The sequence below is a fragment of the Felis catus genome, chromosome A1 (assembly GCF_018350175.1).
Source record: "Felis catus isolate Fca126 chromosome A1, F.catus_Fca126_mat1.0, whole genome shotgun sequence".
NCBI lineage: Eukaryota > Metazoa > Chordata > Mammalia > Carnivora > Felidae > Felis > Felis catus.
In genome coordinates this window covers 63,496,735-63,519,952 of record NC_058368.1, presented here as the reverse complement: position 1 = coordinate 63,519,952, position 23,218 = coordinate 63,496,735, and the positions used below count along the sequence as shown (strand labels likewise).

Genomic DNA, 23,218 nt, shown 5'->3' with positions numbered 1-23,218 from the left:
TGAAGGGATGAAATGGAGTGCTCAGGTGGTAAGGGGCCTGTGCTTAAACGGTTGTTATGGACTAAATGTGTCTCCCCAAATTCATATCTTAAAATTCTAACCCCCAGTGAGAGTGAGATGGTATTAGGAGGCAGGGCCTTTGGGAGGTGATTGGGTCATGAGGGGGCCCTCATGAATGGGATTGGAATTATATATGACCTATTTTACCTATCTTATTTATACTGGCTTCTATGAAAAATATGGATATGGGCTCATGGGAGTGATTCAAGCAGGTGGACTTTTTCATGTTTATCTTGATAAAGTTTGATTAGCCATTGTTCTACAGTCTACAAAAATAGAAACACGAAGGGGAATTTGAATAGCTTTGGATGCTCCTGGAGGAAGGGAAATGATCAGGCTTGTTTTAAGAAAAGGCTGAGTATAGTTACCATCAATAGATGTATGTTTTCAATTCATCCCAAGCTCTGTTGGCCTACTTACAGTAAGGAGGAGGGAGAGAATCAAACTGTGATTACATGTTCGGTATGTGCATCAGTCAGCTTTGGGGGTGAGGAGACTTTCTCTGGAACCACACACAGTTGGTTGTGGGCACTACTGATAAAGAGTATGTGCACCATTCACATGTAAAATAACTATACTCCATCATAACACTTACCAGTGATTTCCATTCTGAGACAAGGATCTTGTTAGAAATCAGTGGAAAAATCAGTCTGAATAAGGCTAGATTAATAATTGAGGCTTTCTCCCGGTTCAATCAGTATTTAAGATTGTTTATAGTTCTCCTGGGAATAAAAAAAAAAAAAGAACTAACCCTAATGCTAATACCAAAACAAGAGAAAACAAAACAGGAACAACCTTGGCAATTAGGTGAAGGATGCTTAAACATTTTGTTCACTATCATTACACAGCCTTTCTTGAAGTATAACTTTTTAAGAATTACTATCAAATATTCACATACCACTTACATTTCTATAGCTGCTTCACAAATATCAAGTCATTTAATCCTCATTAAAATTCTCTGAGGTAGTTTCTAGTATTGTTATGGTTTCCATTTTACAGATGAGGAAACTGAGGCACAGGGAGGTTAACTATCTTTTCTGAAGTCACACAGTAAGCTGTGGAGCCAGGACTCACATTCGAGCAGTGTGGCTATGGAGTCGGTGCTCCAAGCCTCTATGTGGTGCTGCCTCTCTAGTAAAGGATATGATTGTCACGGCTGCTGTTGAGACCCACACTTTCTTGCTGCCATCTTGGCTCCATTTAGATGATAGATAGGTCCGGGGAAGCCAGAGGAATCAGAAAAGGAATGTAATATTTCGTGGATGTATGCATTTGGCCACACCCTTGAAATGATTATTCTGGCTAAAAGGGACAACTAGGAGCCTTTCTTCCTTATTTTTCCTCCTAAAACATAATGAGAAACCAGGAACTACTGTAGTTTAACTCAGCTCACTTTTAAAATCTGTGGACCCACACATTTGCCTGTATACCCAATAGTGCCTCTTCCTCTGGCCTGTAACTATCCATGGTCTCATGTCAGAGAAGGATGTGGAACCCAATTCCTGCAATATGGCTGGGATAAGAGAGCCTGTTTCCTAAGGCTCGTGTGTACTTCCAATCCAGATACATGATCATATCACATGCAGGTAATGAGTGTATTGCTGCATCCTTCCTATTGTTTATAATTGATAGCTCATTCTTATCCCTACTTCATTATGTAAATACTCAAAGGACTAGACTGTATAGCAAAAGATTTGTGGGTGTCCATGTGGGTGTCTAAACCTTAAATATTTTAATTTAAAACAAAGCAGTAAATAACTGCTCAAGGTGTGAATAAATGTGATGATGGCTCTTCAATTTGAAAGAAAAAATATTCATGTGTACATATTAACGCCATTATAGAGGGTGCAGTGGGAGATTGGTGGGGATGAAGGAAAGGAGCATGAAGAGAATGTTATTCTTTAAATTAGATGACATAATTGGGGGAATGACTTTTTCATATTCTCCCTGCCCCAACCATTCAGACACTTATCCTCAGGGAGAATCATCGCTCTCAGCTTCTTCTGTCCTTTTCTTGGCTGAGATCCCTTGTAATTTTGTTGAGAACGACTGCCCTAAACTCTCATCTGTATTGTAATTTAGTTCTGACAAATTCAGATATAATTCCTTGTCCATTAAGATTAATACTTGTCTTGGTTCACTCTGCACCCTAACATACACACTTTTTTGCATGTTTGCTTGTTTATTGGTTTGGGGAAGACAAAAAGTTAGTTAAAAAGCTCTTTGAAATCAATCAGAAAGTCAGTAGCAATTTGCCAACCAGTTATGTGACTAAATTTAATTTTTCCCCTTCTTTTCCTTGTTTCATTGTGAAATACGTGACATATGTAAATCTCAAAATCCGAGTGCGGTTATGAAAACCCAAACCAAAAACCAAAAACCAAAACCAAAGCGAAACAACAAAAAAAAACCCCAAAACAAAAAACAAAACAAACAAAATACATAAAGACAAAAAACTGAGCACTTGTGTATCCACCACCCACAATGAAAAACAAAACATGGTAGGCATCTTAGAAATCACCTGAATGCAAATGATCTTAACCTTGCATCCCTTTCCCTCATTCCTAGAGGTGGTGCTAATCACCTGAATTTAGTGCTAATCATTGCCTTGCTTTTCTTTGTAATTTCACCACATTTGAATGTGTTCCCAAACAATGTGTATGTGGTTTGCCTGTTTTTGAAATTAAAGTCAATGGAATCATATTGTATTCTTCCATTACTTAAATTTTCATTTAATATTTGTTTTTTTAAAATAATTTTTCTTGTTGATGCCCATAACTGTAGTTCATTGATTTTCCACTCCATAAAATGTTCCAGTGTCTAAGTATGCCACAATTTACTTATTTTATCCATTGTCATTGGAGTTTTCGAATTATTTACAGTTTTGCTTGTTTGTTTGTTTTTGCTACTGTGGACAATAGAGCTATGAACTTGGGCATGCATCCCAGTGCACAGGAGGAGGAATTTTGCCAGACTAGAGTATTATACACAGGAATGGCCATACGGTATGCATATATTCAACTTTACCAAGTAAAGTAAAATTACTTTTCTCCATTGGATTTAGCAGTTTACACTCCTGCCAGCTGTGTGTGGATGTTTAAATTCAGCTTTTCAAAACAAGACAGGCATGTATAGATTTATCTGTATCTTGAATTGCTGTGGAATCGCTGCAATTGGAAGAAAAAAGCAGCTTGATGTTCTTTTTCTTTAAATCTTATATTCTCCATAGGAAGGGGAGAGCCAGAGAATACATAAAATTGTGTTTATGCTAATCTAACATGGTGATTAAATAAAAAGAAATTAAAGTAGTAGAAAAAGAGAAAAAGGAAAAGAATACATTTTTCGATCTTAATTAAATCTTTGAACTTAATGGTTGAGTGTTGAATTGCTGAATTGTTGAATATATGGTATACCATATGTATGATAACGTACCTCAAGGTTACTTTGTCCCTATTTTAAAAGAACTGTAAGAGCTTAAAAGTGATATTTGACTACAGAGTTTTGGAGAAAATATTACTATTTTTCTTTGCTGTCAGAAGACTGCCAAACATTTTCTAATTTAAAAGTTTCTTGAAATAACGTTCCTTCGGTTCTGTGAATTGCTTTTGATATTTTGTGCTTTGCAAAATGAAACTATATGCAAGTTCTACATTTTTAAGGCACAAACAAGTTTTATTTCCTATTATTCCAAACTGTGTTAATTAAATATTTTTTAAAGTTTTTGGGGCAAAGTTACTTATTTGCCAAATGTGAAAAAGACACTTCATTTGGAAGAGTCTGGATTTAATTGCCCTATCAAATGCTTCTAATTTCAAATTTCTGCCACATTTTAGGTTTATAACTTTTTGATCCAAATTTCCCAACTAGCAAAAATGAATGATTCCAAGAAATACAGAACCTATGAGAAAATGACAAAGAAAATATTTTATATGACCAAGTCGAAATCAACAAAATGTATTCTGTTGTAAACATATCATAATTGTTCATTTTTACCACATATTATTAAATGATGCTGTTTCTACAATAAAAATACTGCAAAAAGTTACAATTAAAATATTAAGCAAATATTTCATTAGTTATTAGTTATGAAGAGAGTACTTAACCAATTCAACCATTTCACCCAAATATTTCATGTATATATAAATCTGAAATTCAGCATGAATTTATGTTTTTGCTGCAGAATTTTGTAAAGAATGCAGAATATTTTTCCTGGGGAACATTGCTAACAATGAAAGGGCAATTGTTACCGTACTTTAATATTTAAAATTTATATATAATCAGCCAATAAATGTTATTTTAGTAATTCAGTTTTGTTCTTTACTAATATTTCTAATGGTATAAAGAAAATATGTTTGGTTTGACAAATACTTGTGAAATGACAGTTTCTTAGTAGAATCCAGGCTCGCATTGTGACAATGAATCAAGACATAAGATCCTATTTAACACTTGTACTTCACTTGTACTTCCACTTGTACGGATTTATTATGAGTTTTCTTTTACTTGTGCATTCTGTCCTTAGCTACAGCATGAACAACTTCACTATTTTAAGTAATCGAACAGCTGCTAATTAGTGGTTTTAATAGTCAAGGAAAGGGTGAAGCACGTTGTGCATATAAACCGAACCTAAGTGTTTTTTTCTGAATAGATTTGCACAAGAAAAAGCCTTTAAAAATTGCATTTGTCTTCATGATCTGTAGTAACATAACTATTCATATCTTAATTGCCATGTGCTTCCTAATTCATATCTTTCACAATGACCCCTATATATACTTTGAATAATTATTTAAAATTTTCTGACTTTAAAATAATTAGTAGTAGGCACATACAAAAGAAGGTGAGAATTAGATTATCCACCAGGAAAGCAAGCTAATTTTTTTTTTTTAATCATTACATACCCATGTATGGGAATTAAATCCTAATGATTTCTCATTAAAAATTCTGCCCAAATTCCTCAAGTAATATTAAGAAAAACAGATGATAGTTGGAAAGTTTGTTTGCCCAGAATGATCAGAACTGACCTATTCAGAATTAATAATAATTCTGAAGTCTAGATAGCTTAAAAGACTGAAAAAATGTTTGTTTCAAGATGTGGTTTTCATCAGACATAGGTTCTGACACTAAATACATTAGCTTTAAAATTCTAAATGCCTTAAAAAATTGTATATAATATAAATAGCTGAGGGACTATACTGAGTATTTGTTGTCATTTTTTGTCAATTGCAAATATTGGTATTTACCTACAAACAGAAAAAAACGTTAAGTAAGATCCTACATATCTATTTATTTAAGATTTGAAAATATTTTCTTAACTCTTTAAACAAAATCAAAATTTGCCATGGTGAAAATCTGCAACCTTTAAAACTGGTAAAAGAAAAAAAGGCGGTATCATCCAACATGAACAAACGCATTAACGTTTTCTTTACCTGTCAATCTATAGGTAGGAGCGGGACACAGTCCCCCATTGGTCAGACTAGGATGAGAAGCGTCTGTAGAACATGGACCAGAGGATGGTTGAACAGCTAGCTCTCTTTACCAAATCCACCTGCATCCTCAGATTGCTCTTGCTACGTTTTTATTTTCAAATGTCTAAATGTCTTTGTTTTTAGCATGAACACGTGGAGTTATTTTCTTCCGCTCAGTAGTAATAACCTTTGTTCTAAAAAATATTTACTATTCTCTGGCAGAGGACTTCAGTTCCATGGTTTATACCACGTACCTCTCACTCCACGTCACACAGTCTGGGGCTCCCTGTTGTTTCTGACATGGCATTTGCAGCTTTACAGAGACACCACAGGAAATTGTCCTTCAAGGTTAAAACAGCATGATTAAAAAAAAAAAAAAAGGAACAAAACGTTATTTAGAAAAATTCCTGTCAAGAAATCTCGTATTAAATGCTTCACACATTTAGATTCCCAGAATTTTTTAAGATATTTTATTTCAAATAATTTAGAAAACTCAAGTCTTACATCAAATGTTGCCATAATTGTAAATTGCTGCAAATAGGAGATTTATCCAGATGTAAAGGAAGTTATACTGAAGGAAAGAAAGGGGACCGACAGAAAACATGCTCTTCTTTCCTCTTCCTTATATAATTACATTCGTTCATACAAAGGAAGAGTCTGAAGACTACACATTTTACAATTATTTCTGATGTTGTTTACTAGACAAAGGATAATTATAAATTATTCAGTGGTCTCAGCTTCTTTCTAAAATTTTTGTCACAGCCTCTCCAGTGGCGATTTTTAGTTTTGCTGACACACACTTACCGTGACGCTCTCTGGTAGTGGTCATTAGTGATCATGAGATGCTTATGCAGGGAGCCGAAGAGAGGGAAGGCACAGGATGTACATTACCCCCAAACTGGACAGTGAGTGCCGTAACAATGGAAATTTAATTGTACCACTAATACCCAAAGAAGGATATAAAAAAAAAATCCCACAGTTGATATTTATTGTCTAGAAAATACCTAAAATGACTTGGAAAATAGAGGAGGTTATCCGTTATCCAAACAAAAGAGTATTCCTTTTTATTACCTGGATATTTTAGGCTGGAATAAATTTTGTGTTTTTTTGGCCTCGGGCACAATTTAAATACTTAGAACGGAGAGGGTGTACTCAGCAGACCTAAAGATTTAGGTAAGTTTGAAAGGCTATACGCATTGAGTCTGGATTTAAGGACGTGACATTAAAAATTATTTAAACAAGGAAAAAACCCAATGAGTCAGGGAATATAGCAGGTGTGTTAATACCTAGCAAATCTAATTAGCGTTTGTGAGTTGTCATATTTTACTTTTGTGTGCTTCATTAATTCTTCCTATGATAGATGCACATTAGGCATTAAAGAAAAAAACAGCCAGGGATCATTTTTATAAAGTTTAAATATATTCACAGCTAGACTTTTGAAAGTTTCCATGATAGGCACCACCTTTGTGCCCAGGCAGTTCGTGGTGTGTATGTTTGTGTGTGTATTGTGAATTCTGGAAGAAAATGGGGATTATCCAGAACTGCAGAAGAGAGAAAAGTAGCAGCTGTCCCAGCCGATTACAGATATGGCTAGATTTGTAGAGCACACTTTTAAATGTTTGCTGATAGACTCTTTTGTAATATGCAACATGTTTCTGGGTAATGGGACCCTGAGACAACTCTAGTCTAATTTCATTGTCAAAGCCACAGTAAGTTCCACAGTCCTAAACATGCATTTCTAAAATTTTAACATCAAATCCTCTGATATTCACTAGCTTTGAGACTCTGGTTAAGTGCATTAATGTCTCTGGGCCACCGTTTCCTCATTTATAAATTCGCAGTGATAGTAATGACTCAACTAATTTCACAGGATACTTGTGAACATCAAAAATGAGATGATATATAGCTTTCCTAAAATTCTAAAATACTATCGAATGAAAGGTGTTTTCCCTAACTACCTGGGACTCTGGGTTTCTAGGCATATTCTTCATAAGCGTAATTTCTGTCCATCCGTTCCTCTCCTTCTCATTCCACTCCTGCTATGCCACACAGCTTCCTAGTGATGTTCTTCCTAGTATCTCACTCAGGGCTTACACTTACAGCAGACACTTCAAAGATGTCTTTAATCGCTTGCAGTGCCAGTTATCAATTTATCGCCTCTCAACTCCAAATTCACCCTTTACTTCTGAGTGCCCATACTGAACAATAAGTTTTTTCTTTCTAAGGAGCATGATGTAAATTTAGCCAGCAGAGTGGGAGAAACATTGCAGCAGGAAGGGAGTAGCTTTTCATGGCTCCTGTGTGTGTGGCTTTTCTTTTTCTTGCTTCTGCTGCAGGGTTAGTCAGTGGTTGTATGTGTGAAGACATGCGGTGGCACTTGGCCAGAGCCTGGACCCAGCGGGCATAGTTCCTTGGGAATCTTGCATCGCTGGCCATGGTGACCGTCTTTCTGCAGTCCGCCAAGTGTGGGCACTGCATGCTCCATGCTTCTCTCCTACAGCCGCGTTCTTACCCCCTTTGCACAATCTCTGATAGCTGTGGCTCTCCTCACCCAGAAGGGTAATTTCTTATTTTCCTAGCAATGTGGACCTCTTCTGGCCCAGCAGTGCAGCAAACGTCCCTGCCAACCAGTGGGCTACAATCATGCCTTTTCCCGTTAGGTCTGAACCTCAGCCTTGTAAGGGAGAACTTCTTCCAAGTTTGCCTTTCCTTTTTTTTTTTTAAGTTTATTTATTTATTTTCAGAGAGACAGAGACTGCATTGGTGGGGGAGGGGCTGAAGAGGGAGATGGAGAATCACAAGCAGTCTCCATGCTGCCAGTTGTGGAGCCCATCACAGGGTTTGAACCTGAACGGTGAGATCATGACCTGAGCTGAAACCAAGAGTTGGATGCTTAACTCACACACCCAGGTGCCCCCCAAATTTGTCTTTCCTTAAGGACTTCCTCAACCTTAGGGTATCCTTTAGTATTCTCTTTACATCCTTTTCATAACTACTCTCCTACTATAACTTAATAATTCTTTATATTAAACGTCCCGTTTAAATTACTGTGTGATTTTTGTCTCTTGATTGGACCCAGACTAACCCATTAGCTGCTAACATATCAAATAATCATGTCAAAAATCTATGATAGTCACAACAGTAACCTAGGTTATAATTACTATTTATACCATTAAAATTTTTTAAAAAACATTTATTTTTGAGAGACAGAGAAAGACAGAGCATGAGAGACAGAGTGCGAGTGGGGGAGAGGGGCAGAGAGAGAGGGAGACACAGAATCTGAAGCAGGCTCCAGGCTCCAAGTTGTCAGTCAGCACAGAGCCCGATGCGGGGCTCAAGCTCACAGACCTGAGCTGAAGTTGGAAGCTTAACTGACTGAGTCACTCAGGCGCCCTTATACTATTTTTAACATATTAATTAACTTAAGTCATTATGTTTTCTTCTGTTTACTAGCATCAGAGAAATAATTCATATAATGGCAATGGGCACTTGTGATGTAAATAGCTGTAGTACTGTGGATATTGCTTTCAATTTTATCCAGATTTCTACTCTGCCTATAACTTCCATAAGACCAACATTATAAAACAACCAATAAATCATAATTATAAATGTTACTGTCTCAGCTAGTGAATTTTTAAAATTTAGGAAACATGAAAAAGTACAATTCAATTTTCCTGTATAACGTTACATAACTAGGAAGTAGTTTTTCTTGATCTCCAATAGTAATTGCTTATCATTTTTACCATCTCCGTATTGAGGTAGCATTGAGTTCTGTTGTACCAAACTTCTTGATTTTGACCAGAAAATAATGGCCCTACATGGGTAAAGCCTATGATGGGCCATTGCGCAGATAATAGGAAAATACTGTATGTCATCATATCTAAGGTGCCATCAATTGTATGAGAAATAATTTATTTACTTAATGTATTATGATCTGAGGAAAAGTGCTAAAATTCTAAGACACTGTCAAATGTAAGGACCACGATGATTGAGAGATGTTAAAATGTGAAAAAAAAATGCCTCTAGAATCAATGAAGTAGAGTACAACTCTAGGTAATTCTCAGGGCTGACTAGCCTTGATATTGCTGCCCTGCCATAATTAGCAATATTTCAGTTAAAAGAAAAGCAATTTTCTTTGTATGATTATAATATATATTGTATTTCTAAAATTAGAAGATTGTTTTGTACGACAGTTTAATAGTGTATACAGTTCAGGCATCATCAGACCATATCACATTTGAATACCCTGACTTTATCCATGGTTGCAGAAACCCTGCATGGTTTTGGCTTCCATTCTCACATTGACCTGCCACAATTTCCAGTGAGTACCTTATGGCGATCGGCTGTTTACTAGTTGTAGGGCCATCAAGCCTATTCCCTTTCCTCCACTTGCCGCCAATCAGATGCTGATTCCATCGGGGTATTGTAGATCTTTGTGGTTGTAGGTTCTCTGTGTGCTCACATCGTGAGATTCATGAAGTTTTGTTGTAGATGCTGTCAGCAGTTTTGGTTTTGCTATTCTTGTTTGCCTGTCTGGTCTGTTTTTATGGACGAATGAAGGAAGATTCCAAAACTACATCACTACTGTGAGAAACTTACCTGAATCCTTCAGGGTTTCAAACTGCCATTTCCAGCCCAATAAATTAATCCATGGACAGCTAATGGGTACAGATCTGCAATTTGAAAAGCAAGAGTCTAAGAAGTCCATGTTGTGTATCATGGAATTTGTTAAAATGCTGTATCTATATGCAAAAGATTGTGCTTGTGAGAATTTCTCTTTGGAGATGTTCTATTCAAGCACCCCTCCCCAATTCTCATCTGTATCTGATTTCCAAAAAAAAAAAAAAAAAAAAATTGGAAAAGTGATCCAAATGTAGATTATATCTAGATTAAACTGGACCAACAGAAATGTATACCTGCACTGCATTGTTTTACAAATCCATTTATCTCCATAGAGCCTCTTTCATGGAGCATTTTTTGGTTTTCATGGTATAACTATTGCTTTACATTGAGGGATGTTAAAAGAAATAGCTGTAGGTATGCTAAGGATATTCTTAAGGGATGCTTGCTATAATATTGTGTCCTCTTCACAAGTATCCATAGGAAAAATGTCTCTCATGTCTCATTATTAGGAATTGTCAAATGTCTTCATTATTATTTAAACAATACTGAAACAAATAGAATTTTCCAGGTGTAAATAACTACATAAAATACATGGCTGGTACTCAACTCTTAAAGGTCAATTAAAGTCAGAATTATTTTAATATTATGGCATTAAATAATACTTCTGTAAATTTGCCTGCTTACATATTACCACTCATCAATATTCTTTCTTCATTTATTCTTTTCCTTGTCTACTTGTGAGACTCTTCTGCTTAATGTTGATAATATAAACCTTGCAATGAAATACTAGAACATGAAGGGATAAGGTACTAGTTCCTTGCCATGGTGAAATATCTTTATGTTTTCCATTACATAAAATCTTGGCTATCCATCATGTCAAATGAGAGAACATACTTTCACTTTTATGTAGTACATTATTTCCCAGAAATAGGAATATTTCTTAAAGATATCTGAATATTTCTTAACATCCTTTATTAGGCAATGTTTCTATTTTACTGTTTTTCAGATGCTTACATTTCAAAATATTTGGTTTCGAACGCTTTTGCATTGAGATACTGAAAGCATTATCTGAATAAATATAAACAAAGTTGAAAGTTTGCATTTATTTTTCAGACTATCATTACAATTTTCCCTTCCGATTATGTTCTTTAAAGAACAAACACTTTGGTATTAAAGAAACAAATGTCATTAGGAATTTGATGATGAAAGTAAAAAGTTTATGAGATGTTTTGATTTTATAATGTACTATTGTAAGTCAAATAATGCAAGATTTCTAGAAGGCAAACATTGGTAATGAAGCTAATTTTAGAAGTATGTTATAATCATACAATTTTCTAGAATTTTCTGAGCCCTCTGAATGCCCACCTTAATGTATTACTATTCTACTCTGTAAGCAGCAATGATGTGGACACTGGTAAAAAATTTAGGAAAGAGTTCCAGACGCTGGGATAGGAATTAGTAAGAGCTTTGAAAGGCTTCGGTTCTAGAGTGGACTGAATATTAGGCTGAACAAGAACTCAGAGGCAAAGGCAGGTCCTACTCTATCAGACCTAGGGCACTGTTTAGCACTGGACTAGTGCCTATAATGATGAGTTTCAGAAAGTGTGGCTGGGGCCAAATAAATATCCACTGTCACAGATGCCTACAGATCCTCAGAATCTTGGGCTGGGGTATAACCTAGAGGTAGACATAAAATGAATTCAATTATGGGACAAAAGGTGCATAAGTTGGGAAATGTGTGAATTGGATAAATAGTACATTTGAAGTAGTGTGCCATTACCACATTTCCACAAAATGAATTATTAAAGGAGAAAAAATGAAATTATTATAGAAACCACAGGTAGCATTAAAGTGAGCATGATCCAAGAGTATAGGTAAGAGGGACAGGTTGTTTTTCTTTTAAAATTTTCTTCCCTTTAAAAACCTGCCTATTTCTCAGTTAAATGGCCTCTGCTTGACTCTGTAACTTTGGCTCCGGGAGTTGGCCTAGCGACTCGTTTTGTTTAGTTCCTGGGAGGAGAACAAAAGGTCCTTCTTCATGAAAATTCAGACCATCCAACTTTAGTACTGTCCTTAGTATTCTCCTTGTGTGAGCGCCTAGGCTGAGGCGTTTGGCTGATTTTCAGGGCACTGGAACTATAATAAATCTCAAATCTGGGATTAAGTATAGTGTAAGATTATTTACAAGAGTCAAGTGAATGTAAAGTCAAATAGACTAATTGTGAGAGCAAATCTAAAATACTTTGGTGAAGTCTCATAGAAGAAAAAACTGAGGGCAGCTCTTCAATGAACAGAACCTCTGTTGACAAAACCCCAAAGGGGCAGCACAAGCCCTATCTGATGGCAGCATTTTTGCCTCTCTGAAGATAATAATCCTTGACAGTGAAAACATACTTGCTACTGACTTAAAAGAAAAGATATGTACCTGTATTCATGGAAATACAGGTAAGTTCTCCTGGCAAGCTATCTCTGAGTATGAAGGGAGAGTCCTTGGAAGCCAGGCATATATAGGAAATAACAGGCTGAATAGGTTAATCTTCCACTTTACAAAAGATTTTGATTAATAAGAATTTTCTCAAAAATGATATTGCAGGTCTCCTGAAATTCAAGTGAAACCATAAAACATAAAAAGCATTTCTTTTCTCTCAGCAAATGATAGAGTTACACTGCAGAGAAGTCCCCAGAAATTCATATTCATATACCACCTTTACTTTGCAGGTAGAATAATGGCATAGCGTTCCTGTTGTCTTTCCTGTTACAATTATGCTTTACATTAGAATTATGAGGAAAATGATTATACTGCTTTATTTTTTTAATGAATGCACTTTTTAAAGATGTGGCATTAAATTCCATATTTTTATGGGTGCACTGTCTTTACAACTACAACAGAATGTTAAGTTTTATGAGGGCAGGGACTTTGTCTCTTTTGCTTGTAAATGCATTCCTTCTTTCTGAAATAGCACACGGCACATAGTAGGTACCAAATAAAGGAATGTATGGATGAGTGAATGAATGAATGTTCTAAGGAGCTTACTGGATGCTTGTTCTACAATCCTAAGAAGGAAAAATATATGATGCAGCACTGTGATGATAAGAAATAAATACTAAAAGAAACTGGTGGTCTTTCCTTTCCCTAGCAAGTTTATATACTATAAAACAAGAAATAGAATCCCAACTTTCTCCCATTTTTGGCTAATAATCAGCTAATATTTTAATGCGGAATGTATGTTAGGGCATGATATTAGAAGGGCAATGCTTTTCAATAGAGAGGGTATTAGTATAAAGAGTTCTAAACAGAAATACTCATTCAGTAGTTTGCAAACAGGACATTTCCCCAATACTTACAAAATCACAACAGAAAATCCACTTAATTTCTCTATGGAAAATTATTATAAGCAGGGAATAGTGAATCATATAGGACTCTAAGAAATTTGTTTATGTCATTTCTTATTTTTAGCTTAGGTTATTTAATTAATGAAATGGAGTTAATGACATAAAAACATTTCTGAATCTATACTGATACCTGATATTTGTACATATATTTTTAATATTGAAATCTATATTTATTATGGATAATGGTGAAATTTGGCTAACGGCACATATTAGAGCAGTGCTTGATACATTGTAAACACCATTTAAATCTTCACCATTATTACTACTACTACTATTATTATTATTATTATTATTATTATTTTGAAGATATCACTTATTTGCTTGAGTAAATGTTCAATAAAGAATTGATTTGAAAAGAATACCCAGAATTTGATGCAGAGCATAACCTGGGAGGAAATCTTGATTTTATAAATATAAGTTGTAAATTTCTTATGTATTTAGAATCTACATTATTGATTGAGAAGTTTCATTGCTTTTGGAGTAACAAGTTTAAATTTGATTCCTTCGCATACTGCCTTTCGTAATTTTACTTCCTACATAACTTGGGAACAGTTATATCTACTTTTGTAGATCATTATGAAAATATATTTTGAAAGTTTTATTTAAATAAGACTGTGTGGATGTATATATACCATTGTGCATGTGACATGTGCTAAGATATTATAGCTAGTTTTATATAGTCATTAAAACATTTTTAAATGTTTATTTAATTTTTAAGGGGAGAGAAAGACAGAGAGTGGGGGCGGGGGGAGGGACAGAGAGAGAGGGAGACAGAATCTCAGGTAGGCTCCAGGCTCTGAGCTGTCAGCACAGAGCTGATGCAGGGCTCGAACTCACAAACTGTGAGATCATGACCTGAGCTGAAGTCCAATGTTTAACCAACTGAGCCACCCAGGCACCCCTATATAGTCATTTTTAACATTGATATCCAACTACACCATGCATCAAGGATTCTCTACACCCGTTCTTTCTGGTCAACTGGCCTTTTATATATATCATATACTATATCTATATCTATATCTATATCTATATCTATATCTATATCTCTATATCTATATCATCTATATCTATGTATATATATAATCTCATATTCTTGGTTTCTATCTTACCTAGTTTCTGAAAAGAAAGGAAAAGATAAGTCCTCATTATTTTCTTAAAGCAATAATGTTGATTATCAGAAAGTTTTTCTTTACAATATTCTATTGTTGATTTTTCTTTAACTTCTATTCATTAGTCCTAATTCTCCACCTTGGCTTCTGGCTCAATTCTCCTTTTAAACAATAATTAGAAAATATAACATGCTGCTTAAAACCAAAAATTCAGAATCAGTCTATACAGTGTCTCCTAAAATCTGTGAAAGAGCTATTTGTGATCTGAATTTGACATTGCATTTCTAGCAGGGCCGTACTAATTCCACCAAGGAGGGCAAAACATCTTGACATCTAGACAATATGTCATTGTCTAATAATTTTTAAAAATGCACTATTAGTTTAGATTTCAAAAAACTTAAATCTATTTTTGATCTACCCTCATCTCCAGTTATTACATTCATTCCATAAGTGTTTGTGGGTTTGATGAGGCCTGTGCTTCATGTGGATTAGTCATTGTCTATTAATTGTGAGCAGAAAGGACTCTGGGACAAGGATGAATATTTGAGTAAACCAAAAGCTTTACCAGCCAAAATGGTGGAAATCCATGAAGTTATAAAGGATTAAACTGAAGTAACTTCTCATTTACCTCTCAAAATTTTCTTTAGTTTCCCCCTAAGTCCTCCAATGAAATAGCAGCACTGGGTGGCTAAGTAGGTTGAGCATCCCACTTCAGCTCAGGTCATGACATAACGATTCTTGAGTTTGAACCCCGTGTTGGACTCTGTGCTGACAGCTCAGAGCCTGGAGCCTGTTTCAGATTCTGTGTCTCCCTCTGTCTCTTCCCCTCTCCTGCTCTCACTCTGTCTCTCTGTCTCTCTGTCTCTCAAAAATGAATATTTAAAAAAATTAAGAAATAGCAGTGTGCTCTTCATTTTGTAGTTGAGATATACACCTCAGAAGATTCGTAACAATGCTGTTTACATGTTTTGTGTTGGATCATGGTTCTTTTGACCAGTTAACAAATCTTTCCTTGACTTCTTTCATTGAGTACGGCTGTGTAATAAGCCCTGGGGACATGGTGACCTCTGCACTCAGGAGCTTCCATTCTAACAGGGATGATAGTCATCATTCAAGAAATTACAAATACAGTGAGTATCATAAAGCAGAACTTGAGCACAAAAATAAGTAGCTCCAGTAATGATAAAGCAATGAAAGAACGGTAGAAGTCATGAGCACATCCTGATAATCAGCGACAGACAGATGAATAGGTGAATAAATGCTGGAGAAGGGAGGCTCTTACTCATGGCAGAATGCTAAGGATTGACTTGTAAATGTGGAGGGAATGCTGACATTGGAAGATCAGCCTTTGCAACCATCACAGGAGAGATCTGATGAAGAAAGAATCATCAGTAGATACTGAATCTAAAAGATCAGGATATTTGTATGGTCCTAAAGTCTCTTCACAAACTCTTCATTAGTTACTTGGGAAAAAAAAAAGGAATTACACAGTGGAGAAATCAGAAGACACGTTGACTAGTGACCAAAAAAGTATCACTGATGAGAGGAAGATGGCCATTGTATGCCACTCTGAGAGGATGCAGCAAAACCAATGCAGTATTCTTACTGAGTCTAATCATGAGGAAACATCAGACAAACCTAAAATGAAAAATGGTCTATTGAAAAAAAAGGACGGTTCTGGTCTTCAAAGTGCCATAGTCACGAGAGACAAAATCTAAGGAAATGCTCCATTTCTAGTCTTCTTAAAGGAAGTCTAATGAGGCTTAACTAAACATAGCCAAACAAGAGTCAGATATGCCACTTAGTTGTTAAAACTCAACTGACAAAATTGGAAGAATGATGGTGGGCTGAATAAAAGTAAATTAGCTATTTTAATAATTGAAGTTAATAACTGCACTGTACTTGTAAGACAATTCCCTATTCAATATAGAAAATAAATACTGAGATATTTAGGGAAAGTGTCATCAAGTATATTACTTACCCTCAAATGTTCCAGAACACACACACACACACACACACACACACAGATCTATTATGAAGTAAATGGGATAAAATTTTAACAATATGTGAAAGGGTGAATTGTTTTTACTGTTACATATTATAATTTTGCAACTTTTTTGTAAGTTTGAGGTTATTTCCAAATAAAAAATTTAAAAAATATAAAAATGTGTATCTTAAAACTATTTAAAAAATGTAGCTATGCTAAAATTATTTTAATGAAATAAAAGTTGAGACAAAATGAAGCAAGGGTGAAACAGGTGATGGGTATTAAGAAGGGTACTTGTGATGAGCACTAGGTATTGTATGTAAGCATTAAATCCCTAAATTGTACAATGGAAAATAATATTACACTGTATATTAACTAAGTAGAACTTAAATAAAAACTTTAAAAAAAGAAGCTTACTATGAACCTAATATAATACTGTATGTTAATTATACTTCAATAAAAAATGCCAAAAAAATGAAGCTTATAATTCAAAATTTAAAAAAATCAGCATGGAACATTCTACTTATGAAACATTACATTCTATTTCTCTTAAAATGTTATTTTTAGGGGTGCCTCGGTAGCTCAGTTGGTTGAGTGTCTGACTTTGGCTAGGGTCATGATCTCATGGTTCTTGAGTTCCAGCCCAAGTTGGGCTCAGAGCCTGGAGCCTGCTTCAGATTCTGTGTCTCCCTCTCTCTCTGCCCCTCCCCTACTCATGCTGGGTCTCTCTCTCTCTCTCTCTCTCAAAAATAAATAAACATTAAAAAATGTTATTTTTAGAGGATTATGTGTTGTTAATGTTTTTATGTATTGTCTGAAATACAGTGATTTAAGGATAAATAGGTTAATTGTAATTTAAAACTTTCAGGAAATTCATAGAAAGATTTTTATTTAATTATAATTTCCTTTGGAGGACTAGTAATAAGATGATTTTTTAACGACAATTTCTTAACATCAATAAAAACTTAAGTTTTTTTTTACCTCACTTGTATTTATTTACCTCACTTGTATTTCAGTTTTTCACTATTTATTTCACTTTTTTCAAATTATTTACTATTGCCTCTGATGAATGTAGTTAATCTAACAGCTCTTATTTTAGCCAAACACAGAGCTGATGTTTGCAAAGATACTGAAACACCACCTTTTTCTCCCATAGACACAAGATTCCCTTATCAGTTGCAATAAATACCTCTTCTGTTCATTGATATTCAGTTAATAAGTAAATGTTTCTGTTCCATAATTTACATAAAAAAATTTCAGTTGCCTTAGCTAAATGACACATTGTGCTGACCCAAAGATGAAAGCCTTGATGTTATTCTTCCTTGGAGAATATAAAAAATGATGTGCATTTCTGAAATATTCCCATTTAATTTTCAACAAGACAGCTGAAGTATTGTCGGTGGTGAAAATTTTAAAACCTATATCAATAGTGGATAAGTTCTTTAAATTTGAAGTTAGCCCACATCCCTAACATTAACATTTGAAGGGGCAGCCAGCAGCCAGCATAATTGGTGGGCAAAATAATGGATTCATAAGGCTGTATTATTTATGTACAGTTGCCATCACTATCAAGTCTGTTAATAAAACCAAAACCATTTTTAATTTATAAAATTATTTTATGAAAAGTCTCTAACACTATGCACACATATAATAAAACTTTGTAGAAAAGTGCTAACTGATTGAATTTAGTTTGGTTATACAAAAATTAGTAATGGTTGAAGTTGTTTAATAACTAGTTCCTTGAATATATCTTGAAACCAAATCTCCCTTGTATAGCTACAATTTAAGGCTATTTTTATGCAATCCAGATTTTTAAAAAAACGTTCAAGTATATAAATTATCATCTGCTTGGTTCTAAACAACCAGATTCTGTATTTATAAATATCCAGATAACCATTAAAATTACCATTTTTAATTTCATTCTGTACATTAGCTTTCCAGAATTTTACATCTTATAACTGAAAGTTTGCACCCTTTGACCAACAACTACCTATTTTCCTTTCCCTCCAGCCCCAGGGAACCACCATGCTACTCTCTGTTTCCAGGTTCGGCTTTTTTTTTCTTTAAGATTCCATGTATAAGTGACACTATTTGTCTTTTTCTACCTGGATTTTTTCACTTAACCTAATACCTTTTAGTTTTATCTATGTCATCACAAATGGCAGGATTTCTTACTTTTTTATGGCTGAATAGTATTCCATTATCTATCTATCTATCTATCTATCTATCTATCTATCTATCTATCTCAAATCTTCTTTATCCATTCATCTGTCAACAGACTTAGGTTGTTTCCTTATCATTGCTCTTGTGAATAACTCTGCAATGACCATGGCAGTGCATCTATCTTGAGATACTAATTTCGTTTCCTTCAGGGGTATATCCAGAAGTGGGATTGCTAGAGCATATGGAAGTTCTATTTTTAATTTTTGAGGCATCTCCATACTGTTTTCCATAGTGGCTATACCAAGTTTGGGTTTCCTTTTCTTCACCTCTTCATTATTTGTTTTGTTGACACTTCGGTAACAGTCATCCTAATAGATGAGGTGATATCTCATTGCGATTTTGATTCACAGCTCCCTGATGATTAGTAACCTTGAGCATCTTTTCATGCACCTCTTGGCCATTTGTATACCTTCTTTGGAAAAAATGTTTATTCAGGTCCTCTGTTCATTTTTTAATCAGTTTGGGTTTTTTTTGATACTGAATTGTATGAATTCCTTATAAATTTTAGATAAAGACCCCTAATGTTTTGCAAATACATTTTTTCTATTCTGTGGGTTGTCTTTTCATTTTGTTTATTGTTTCTTTTGCTCCCCAACGGCTTTCTAGTTGATGTAGTCCCAGTTGCTGATTTTTTAATTTGTTGCTTGTGCGTTTGGTGTCCTATCTAAAAAAATGGTTGCAAGAATAACGTCAATGAGCTTTTCCCCTACATTTCCTTCTAGGAGTTTCATGGTTTCCAGTCTTAAATGTAGTCTTTAGCTTACTTTAAGTTAATTTTTGTGAATGGTGTAAGATAGGGGTCCAATTTCATTCTTTGCATGTGCATATCCAGTTTTCCCAGCACCATTTATTGAAGAGACTATCCTTTCCCCATTGTGTGTTCTCACATCCTTCTTAATATTAGTTGACTATGTATGTGTGGGTTTATTTTTGGGCTTTTTATTCTGTCCCTTTGAGCTATGTGTCTGTTTTTTTTTTTTTTTACAGTACCATACTGTTTTGATTACTATAACTTTGTAGTATAGTTTGAAATCAGGAAGTGTGATGCCCACAGTTGTGTTCTTTCTCAGAATTGCTTTGGCTATTTGGATTGATCTTCCCAGTGATCCTTTCTGTACAGTTATTCTCCAATTTTTTTGGCTCCTTTGTGTTGCAGTAGGTCCTTCATTAGACTTTTGAGCTCTCTCAGGACTATTTTTGTTCATGGATAGGTGTCTAATTTTTGTTTTTAGGTAGGAGGATGAAGGCTAGTATATACCACTACATCATCTTATTAATGTCACTCTTGGTAATGCTATAACGACTGGATACATGCTAAAAGTTTCAAAGATAGATAGATAAATATTTTTATTACAGTGTCTAGTTTATTATAATTATTGTGTATATGAAAAACACTGATACACACTATGCATACCTATATCTATAGCTATGTAGTGGCTTTACACATTCATTTAGTGAATATTGATTAAACAAACACCTACTATGTGACATTAAAGTGTTAAAAACTAATATCTCAACTGTGAGGAAAATAGGAGAGAAAGCCAACAGGTAAATTCTGGAACGCTGAAAGGAGCTTCTCTATGGCGGATTTCTAGAGACCATGATTTTTGGAAACATACTGCAATTGACATCTGCCAGATTGAGACTGGCCCCAAATAAGCTAAAAAATGCCCTCTACTGGAGGATGTTGGTTTATCACGTCTGGATCAAGTCCAGCCTGTTTCCATGGGACATGTGTAAAGGTCTAGATTAGGTTTAGGAAGAACACAGTTTAGGGGTGGGAAGTGAGGGTGGATATGAAGAAAGCAACAGCTTTTTTGAGGAACCATTCACTCTTTCCCCTAGTAACTTTATCCCAGAACTGCACTTACATTTTGGAAATCGTTCTTACTTCGGAGTACTTTGTTTTCACATTTTAGAATCAGGAGAGATTCCAAACTGGAAGGAAGAATGTGAACTCTTGACTTATTCTATAAGCTTCTTTCGGTGCTAGAGTTATGCATATCCTATTTTTGTCACTTATAAATTATTTAGGCATGGAAATATTATTTTAAGGTTCACAAAAAATCAGATTGTTTTCCCTACTCCCTGTTTAAGTCACTCATTTATTTATTCATTCAATATTTAGAAAGCAAAAGAACTCCAATAAGCATGGTTAATTAGTTTCCTTGTCAGTCTATACTTCTGAAGCAAATAAGTAGCTACATTATTTTTCATCTGTCCTTATTTTTGGTTTTGTTTCTTTCACAAGTTTTTCTTGAGCACCTACTATGTGCTGCTTACAGTAGAAGCAAGAAAGAAGAGTAAGTTATAGTCTGTGTATGTAAGAGCTCATTATTTCTGAATACTGCAGCCTGACTTAATTTGTACAATCACACTATAAAAACTCTATATGGTTCTTACAAAATAGAAAATCATCACTGTCTTGTTAGTTTACAATCAAGGGGCGCCTGCGTGGCTCAGTAAGTTAAGTGTCCGACTTCCGCTCAGGTCATGATCTCGCAGTTTGTGAGTTCGAGCCCCGCGTTGGGCTCTGTGCTGCCAGCTCAGTGCCTGGAACCTGCTTCAGATTCTGTGTCTCCCTCTCCCTCTGCCCCTCCCCTGCTCATGCTCTGTCTCTCTCTGTCTGTCAATAATAAATAAACGCTAAAAAATTTTTAAAAAAGTTTACAATCAATATTATATAAGCAAAGCTGTCACCGGTTAATGAAAATCTACATTAACATACATTATGAATAGCTTAACTCACCATCGCTCAAACTTCAGAATTACATGGCGGACTTATTACAACACATATTTCGACCTCACCCCCAGAGTTTCTGAGTCAGTGAATCTGAGTGGGATCTAAGAATTTGTGATTCTAACAAGCTCCCAGAAGATAATGATGATGCTGGTACCAGAAACACAGACTTAAATCAGGGCTCCACAAACTAAAGCCATGGGCTAGATCCAGCCACCACCTGGATTTATTTTTGTAAATGAAGCTTTACTGGAACACAGCCACACCCACTACTATTGTCCATGGCTGCTTTTGTGTTACTGTGACAAAATTACATAGTTGTGACACAAGAGGTTTTATGACCCACAAAGACTAAAATATTTACTATCTGACCTTTCTCTCTGTCTTACACACACACACACACACACACACAATCCCTGACATTTGTTTTAAATGATCATTGTGTTCCTATCTGAAATTCTCATTTGAAACTATTTTTGTGATTTTTAATTCAACATAATCTTGATACAAAATAAGAATTACTTACTTAAAGCGCTGGGGTTACTTAATATGCAGCTTTCAAAGATTTAACAAACTGGTTCCTGAAAGTGGTACTGGAAAGTAAATAGAAATTCTTTTTCGCACCTCCAGAGTGTGACTATGCCAGTAAAAAAAAAGAATAAATAATGCAGTTTAAAGGGTGAATGAGTTTGATGACCAGACCTAACTGTGTTATTAGACACATGAACTTAAGAAATCTAGATGTTTAATATTAGCTGCTATCAACGGGCAAGAACATAGAATGGAGATTTTCACAGCATTTTCTTTCTGAAATAAAATGGTTAAGTTTCACTTCTCTCAAAATAGGGTTTTTAGCGACTATTGAGATAGTCTAAAGGCTGAAATTTGTTCATTTTAGTTAATCAAAGACTTCAGAAGTAACGTAATTCAACATGCAGTTTACAAATAACTTACAGAAAATGTGCGTTAATATTTTTAATCCTTTTGACGTCCCTCTAATAAACATCTGTGCCAGATAGTTTGGTTTAGTTTGCTCATTGTCCTTTCCAACCCTCCTCAAGCATACAGAGAACAAAAAATTAACACTACCTTCACCAGTCTATCCTCCAGTTAGGATGCTTGATGTGATTTAGGTTGCACTAACCGGATGTTCTCTGTTTGACTTCGATTTAGAACCGCATCATTTGGTCAGGGAGGCCAGGAGGGAGCTCCAGGTAGGGTTGGTGAAGATCCTGGAAGAGATGGTGATGTTTCTGATTCTGCAACTGACTGGTCTTCCCAACTGGAACAGGGGTAGAGTAGGGACTAAAAGTTAGGTCTAGAAACTTAATCTAGAGCAGTTTTCTCAACCTCAACTCTACTGACCTTTTTAAGTTGGGGGGCAGGGAGGGGAGTGGATTATCCTTTAAAATAGAAATGACAGTTCAATTTTGTGATTTTCTAAAGATCATGGGTTTTTTTTTTTGCTTATTTTTCGAAATAAAGGGATTTTTCAATATATTTTCTACTGGAATATGAATTAAATATAAATGTGAATGCAATAAAATTACAACAGATAATAAAAAACACCCGGTTTTTAAATCACTGAGGATTGAAAGAGGCATAACACTGCCTCTGCAGG

At 35.1% G+C, this 23,218-nt stretch overlaps 1 long non-coding RNA gene across 1 annotated transcript; it reads right to left on the bottom strand.

Moving 5' to 3' along the window:
* Positions 1-22,957, bottom strand: LOC109492621. The gene is made up of 5 exons (XR_002741628.2): positions 22,687-22,957; positions 22,124-22,234; positions 10,122-10,195; positions 5,777-5,863; positions 1-782 (listed from the first exon to the last, which is right to left on the bottom strand). It is a non-coding gene; the product is annotated as an uncharacterized LOC109492621 (long non-coding RNA).
* Between the last annotated feature and the right edge of the window lie 261 nt (positions 22,958-23,218).